Source organism: Carlito syrichta, unplaced genomic scaffold (assembly GCF_000164805.1).
Source record: "Carlito syrichta isolate Samal-C Ts95f unplaced genomic scaffold, Tarsius_syrichta-2.0.1 Scaffold309473, whole genome shotgun sequence".
NCBI classification, from domain to species: domain Eukaryota; kingdom Metazoa; phylum Chordata; class Mammalia; order Primates; family Tarsiidae; genus Carlito; species Carlito syrichta.
In genome coordinates this window covers 183,909-189,898 of record NW_007253569.1, presented here as the reverse complement: position 1 = coordinate 189,898, position 5,990 = coordinate 183,909, and the positions used below count along the sequence as shown (strand labels likewise).

The 5,990-nt window shown below is 48.2% G+C and overlaps 1 pseudogene; it reads right to left on the bottom strand.

Annotated features, from left to right (window-relative positions):
• Positions 1-4,789: 4,789 nt before the first annotated feature.
• Positions 4,790-5,111, bottom strand: LOC103269740 (annotated as a pseudogene).
• Positions 5,112-5,990: the final 879 nt, after the last annotated feature.

The following is a 5,990-nucleotide window of genomic DNA, read 5'->3' as shown; positions in this document are numbered from 1 at the left end:
CAGGTTCGAGACCCACCTGGGCAACTTGGCGAGACCTCTTGAACCCGTGGGCTCAGGCAATCCCCTCACCTCAGCCTCCCAAAGCAGCCAGTGCACTCCAGTCTAGGTGACAGAGTGAGACTCCAACTCAAAAAAAAAAAGATCTTAGAGCTATAAAATAGCACTTGATCCAGGCCATCCCGATTATATCGAGGAGGAGCTGAGATATTCTTAGCTAGTTAGTAGCATAGTCAGAGGCTCTGATCAAGTTTCCTTATTACTATAAAAGGACCCAAGCTCCTTTTATTAACCCTTACTTTTTGAGGTTATTAGCCCCAAGATTGTTTCTTTTTTTGAGTTGGGGTCTCACGCTGTCTCCCAGGCTGAAATGCAGTGACATGATGACTGTTCATTGCAGCCTTCAACTCCTGGGCTCAGGCAATCCTTTCGCCTCAGTCTCTCGAGTACCTGGGACTATCATCCTACGAGATACGTGCAACTGTTACTCTCATTTATTTGTTTTTGGATAAATAATGATTTATTTGTACAGAGGAAGACTATACAACAATGAGAATTAATGTATTGCAATGACATTAATTGGATAATTGCATAAATACACTGTTGAGTAAATCAGTAAGTGCCTTAGGTATGGCTCGAAAATATGCAACTAATCTGTTGTGATGGACATCAGAAATCTGCTTGGTGAAACTTTCTTTCTGTGGCCCAAATATCATCAGTCACTTCTGTGATCTTCCCTTCCTCCCTTTTGAAGCTGTCTTGTTGTGACACATCCATGAATGAACTGTTGCTTTCATTTTATTTTTTAACTTAACATTTTTTTTTTTGAGTTGGGAGTCTCACTCTGTCACCCAGGCTTACTGCAGCCTCGACCTCCTGGGCACAAGTGATCCTCCCACTTTAGCCTCCTGAGTAGCTAGTCCTGTAGGCACGTACCACCACACCTGGCTAAATTTAAAAAAAATTTTTTTTTTTTGTAGAGATGATATCTCACTAAGTTGCCCAGGCTGATCTCAAACTCCTGGGCTCAAGCAGTCCTTCTGCCTTGCCCTCCCAAAGTGCTGGGATTACAAGCTTGAGCCACCACACTAAGCCTAAATTTTTAGTGTTTAAAAACAGGGTCTTGCTCTTTTTTTACCCAGGCTGGAGGACAGTGGCCAATCATAGCTCACTGCAACTTTGAACTCCTGGGCTCAAGGGGTCCTTCTTCCTCAGCCTCCTGAGTAACTAGGACTACAGGAGCACACCACCACACTCGGCTAAATTAAAAAAAAAAAAATTTTTGTAGATACTAGGTCTCGCTATGTTGCCCAGGCTGGTCTTGAACTCCCGGCCTCAAGTGATCCTCCCGCCTCGGCCTCCCAAAGCATTAGGATTATAGGCTTGAGCCACCATACCTGGTCTACTCTCATTTTTTTTAGATGAGAAAGCTGAGGCTTAGAGAGAGAGAGAGACGCATCTATCTGAGGTTGACAGGTGGCTGAGTTGAGATTTGACTCCAGGCCTGTCTGACTTCATGCACTGAGATCTCAAATAATTTAATCAAATATCTTAACAAAATGCAAAGCTTTGTCTGTGGTCACTCTAACCGATGTTTAAAATGGCCACGAGTTTTAGCTGGTGTGATTCCCAATGTTCTGTGAGCCATATTTTAATAAGACACTGAACAACAGTGATTAATCTTTGTTTTTTTAAAATTCCACCTAGCCTTTATCTCCTGTATCCTTGCTGTATTCCTGGAGACAGTGGCAGCATCTTTTTCTCAGGGAACACCATTAAAGCCCCTCTGTTTTGGTGGCAAAACAGATGTGGTGGCCTGGGGTGACTTGGTGGTCCTGGGTGATCAGAGGTGCCTCTGAAGCTGGGATGGGAAACACCTGGTGGAGGGGCTGAGAACTCTAGTGTGACTGGGCTTGTAAGGCTTTTTGTCTGTGGGGTATCAGGATCCATTGCTGGAAGCTTGTGGATTATCTGTGGGTCCTGACCCTGATCTCAGGCCTTTGAACTGGGGACATAAACCCTCGGGGAAATTCAGATCTGAACACATTCTCCTCTATTAAGATCAAGGAGTTCTGAAGTCAGGGTGGACTAGTTGGAGGGGGGTGTAGATACCTCAGGGAAGGCCCCAGGTCGGAGACAAAGAATTTTCAGGCCAGTCTGGTAAGCCCCAGATTTGACCTGCAAGCAAATGTGTCTGTCTTTTTCTCTTCTTTCGATGGACATAATTACCTAGGGAGCTTACTGTCTCCTGGGAGTCTCAAAATGGAACCCAGCTGAGAGCGATTGTGCTGTGGAGCTCTTTCTGTTATCCGGTTCTGCTCCGCCTTCCCTTGAAAGGTTCTGTGTTCCCAGAGCCTGTGCTCTGGATATGAAAGGAAGGGCCGGCAGCCTCTGGCTTCTACCCATTCCTTGTCTCAACATCTCAAAACTTGTGACTTCATGCAGTACCAGATAACATTTCACTCTGGATGAGGAGGAACATCAGGGAGAAGGAGAAAGAGGCCTTTGTGCTCCATCCAGGTTTATTGATTATAAAATGCTTATACAGCTTTGATTGCTGGAAACTACTTTGCTGCCATATAAAGTCACATGAGACATGAGGCTGATCGTCTTATTTCTTTTCGGTACTGTCTGAAAGTGCCATTTGCCATTTAAAAAATTTTTTAATTTTTTTTTTCTTGAGTTGGAGTCTCACTCGGTCACCCAGGAGTGCAGTGACACACTCACAGCCATCCCTGTGTCAACTTGCTGGGCTCCAGTGATCCTTCTGCCTCAGCCTTCCAAGTAGCAGGAACTACAGGTGCGCGCTACCATGCCTGGCTAATTTTTTTTTTAATTGTAGAAACGAGGACTGCCAGGTTGCCCGGGCTGGTCTCAAACCTGCAAGCTGAGGCAATTCACTTGCCTTGGCCTCCCAAAGTGCTGGGATTACAGGCTGAGCCACCGAGCCCAGCCAATTTTAATTTTTTAATATTTTTTATAGAGGCGAGGTATCACTCTATTGCCTAACTTGGTCTTGAACTCCTGGGCTCAAGCGTTCTTCTTATCTCTGCCTCCCAAAGTACTGGGATTCCAGGTGTGCACCACCATGCCTAGCTAATTTTTTTGATTTTTTTTTTGTAGAGACAGTGTCTTGCTGTGTTTCCCAGACGTGTGTCCAACCCCTGGGCTTAGGCATTCCTCTTGCCTCTGCCTCCCAAAGTGCTGAGGCTGCAGGTGTGAGCCACTGTGCCCAGCCTATTTGCCATTTTTGGTGAGACACATATAACATGACTTCTTCTTTTATTTTTTTTTTGGCAGGATCTACAAATAATTTTATTGAAATTGAACAAATAACACAACAGTCTTCCTAGGCTGAGGGGCACCCTCTCCAAGCCATTTCCCACACTCTAGAAGCACAGGGCTTGCACAGTATTAAAAAAAAAAAAATCATCTCTGTGTAGAAATCAGACACTGCCCCAACATCATCATGGACTATGTACAAACCTTCACATTATAAGTATTCCTTTTATGGTTTTCCTCTTTTTTGACCCCTACCCAGGGGCTCCAGTACTTTCCCTTGACTGATCCTGAGGGCATGGGGATTACTGTAGGGGAGTGGGTGGTGGGGCCACTAACAGCTGCTGGCACTAGTCTTAGGGTGTTGTCCCTTCCCAATTGTGTGTGTGTTGGGGGGCGCGGCAGGACAGGCTGGTGCAAAGGCATGGGGAATTAGACAGAATAGGTGGGATGGAGTGACTCCTCATGGATACAAGCAGCCATAGCCCGTCCTGACCCTGGCCTGTACTCTCTCAGCTTCTCAACTGGGGGAGTGTGGGGGGCAACCACTAGTTGCAGCAGGGGGATCAGCCCAGGCCTGGGTGGAGAGAGAAGCCTCCCACACCAGTCCCTGCTCCTATTGACAGGTAGCAAACTGTCCATCCATCTGAAGGTGGGTGGTGGGAAGAATTAGGCTTGTACTGCCCATAGCCTCTGTCCAACACAGGAGGAATCGAGGTAGCAAATGGCTGAAATGCTCTGACTAGGGGGTAAAAGGGAAGTGAAGAAGAGGAAGTTCCCACTTGTGTGTAGCCCCCGCAACCCAGGGGCTGGAAGAAGGCAGGCCTTGCTTATAAAGTGCTGCAGCGGCCGGGCTTGGTGGCCTGTAATCCCGCGCCTTTGGGAGGCTGAGGTGAGTGGATTGCCTGAGCCAGCGGATTCGAGACCCGCCTGGGCAGTGAGACCTCATCTCTACAATAAAATCAAAAAATCAGCCGGGCGTGGTAGCGCGCGCCTGTAGTTCCAGCTACTCGGAAGGCTGAGGCAGAAGGATCGCCGGAGCCCAGCAGGCGAAGTTGCTGTAGCCGGGAGCGGCCGCTGCACTCCAGTCTGGGCCACAGAGTGAGACTCCAACTCAAAATAAATAAATAAATAAATAAATAAATAAAGGGCTGTAGCCTCTAGCAGGGCTAGGCCCCAGGCAAGCTTGGAAGAAGGCAGGCCAGGCAAAGAACCAGGAACCAGGTATTCCTGACTGGTGTATGCCCTTTCATGCCCCTTGCAGGAGTGGCTGGGGAGAGTGGGCTGCTAAGTCTGCCACTAGCCTTCACCAGCCTCCAGCCACCTCTTGTCCACACAGGAACCAATACCCAACCAACACTGCGGGACTGACCCGCTCAAAGCTGAAGGTTCTGGGCCAACGGAGTTTATGCAGGGTTGTGACCCCAGCTTGGGCTCCTCAATGGAAACCAAACATTGAGCCTGGGGGTTTCTTGCTGGGGCAGGGGATGCTTGTGCCTGCCACCTCCCAGTCTCACACCTCAGAGGGGATCACAGGAAAATCCACGTGGATGCCGGGGGAATCCAGCTTCACGATGCCCTGAGGAATCAGATTCTTAGGCACCCGCCTCAGCTTGGCCCGCTTCTGCCCGTTCTTGGTGACGACTGTCTCCTCATAGAACTCGTGAGCCAGAGCCCCATCCTCGTCAGAACATGGAGCCGTAGCGCGTGAATACGAAGGGGGCACGGCTCGGCCTCAGGCCACACCAAAGCTTGCTCAGCGCCTGCTGCCTCTGGGTTGCCCCCCCCCAAGCAAAGGGCCACAGGCCCCGAGCTTTGGAGCCGCTGGCGCCCATGTCAGGGCCGCCGCCTTCAGTAGACTCCAGCATGACTTCTGTAAAAGCAAGTTAATTTTTAGTAATATTGTGGGCACAGAGAAGTTGAGGAGGTAGATGACTCAGATAATTTTTCCTTTATTTTATTTTATTTTTATTTTTATTTTTTTTGAGTTGGAGTCTCACTCTGTCGCCCAGACTGGAGTGCAGTGGCCGCTCCCGGCCACCGCACCCTCGACCCACTGGGCTCTGACGATCCTTCCGCCTCAGCCTTCCAAGTAGCTGGAACTACAGGCACATTTCACCATGCCCGTCTAATTTTTTGATTTACTGTAGAGATGAGGTCTCGTTAAGTTGCCCAGGCGGGTCTTGAACCCGCGGGCTCAGGCAATCTACTCACCTCGGCCTCCCAAAGTGCCGGGATTACAGACTGAGCCACCGAACCCAGCTTTACCTTTATTTTAAACACTTGTTTTATCAGAAAAGATCTTCTAGGAGAGTTGAGACAGCTTTGTTCATAAAGTCCCAGTTGTGAAGGGACTTTAGACCTTATAATAAACTAAATTTTATGGTTGACTTTTTTGAACAATTCATAGCAATAAAATTACAAGAATATTTGAGTGTTAACTCACTGCACACAGAAATACCTTCCTCAGGAGAGTTTGAGGCTGCTGTGAGCTGTGATTGTGCCACTGCATTCCAGTGTGGGTGACAGAGTGAGATCTTGTCTAAAAAAAAAAAAAAAGAAAAAGGCAGGTTGAGCTCGGTGGCTCAGCCTATAATCCCGTGTTTTGGGTGGCCGAGGTGAGTGGATTGCCTGAGCCCGCGGGTTTGAGACCCGCCTGGGCAACTTGACGAGACCTCGTCTTTACAATAAATCAAAAAAATTAGCCGGGCGTG